A 376-nucleotide genomic window follows, 5' to 3' on the forward strand; every position below is an offset into this window, starting at 1 on the left:
AGTGTTGAAGCTTACATGATCCAAGAGAGCTTGGTGGTTATTCTAGAAGAGGAAGCAACCTGTTGAGAAGTATGATGAAGGATGAAGAAGCAATGTCCAAGGCGGCTTCAAGTGTTGAGGTGATTGGAGAGTGGCTGAAGCATCCTCATGTAGCTCAAGCAACAAGGTGGCGACTCTATAAGAAGAAGAAGCAGCCAAGACTCAGTAAGAGAAGTTGTATCTCCAAGAAGAGGCAGATCTGGTGTGTCCGAGCACTTCAACCTAACAAGAGGTTAAGTGAAAGGGGGAGAGACCAAGATTAGGCAGTAAGGAGAGTACAAGGCGTGGGATGGTTGTAGAGGCCATGATCCAGAGTCTTTGTGTCCCTTACATTGTT

The sequence above is a fragment of the Brassica oleracea genome, chromosome C3 (genome assembly GCF_000695525.1).
Source record: "Brassica oleracea var. oleracea cultivar TO1000 chromosome C3, BOL, whole genome shotgun sequence".
NCBI lineage: Eukaryota > Viridiplantae > Streptophyta > Magnoliopsida > Brassicales > Brassicaceae > Brassica > Brassica oleracea.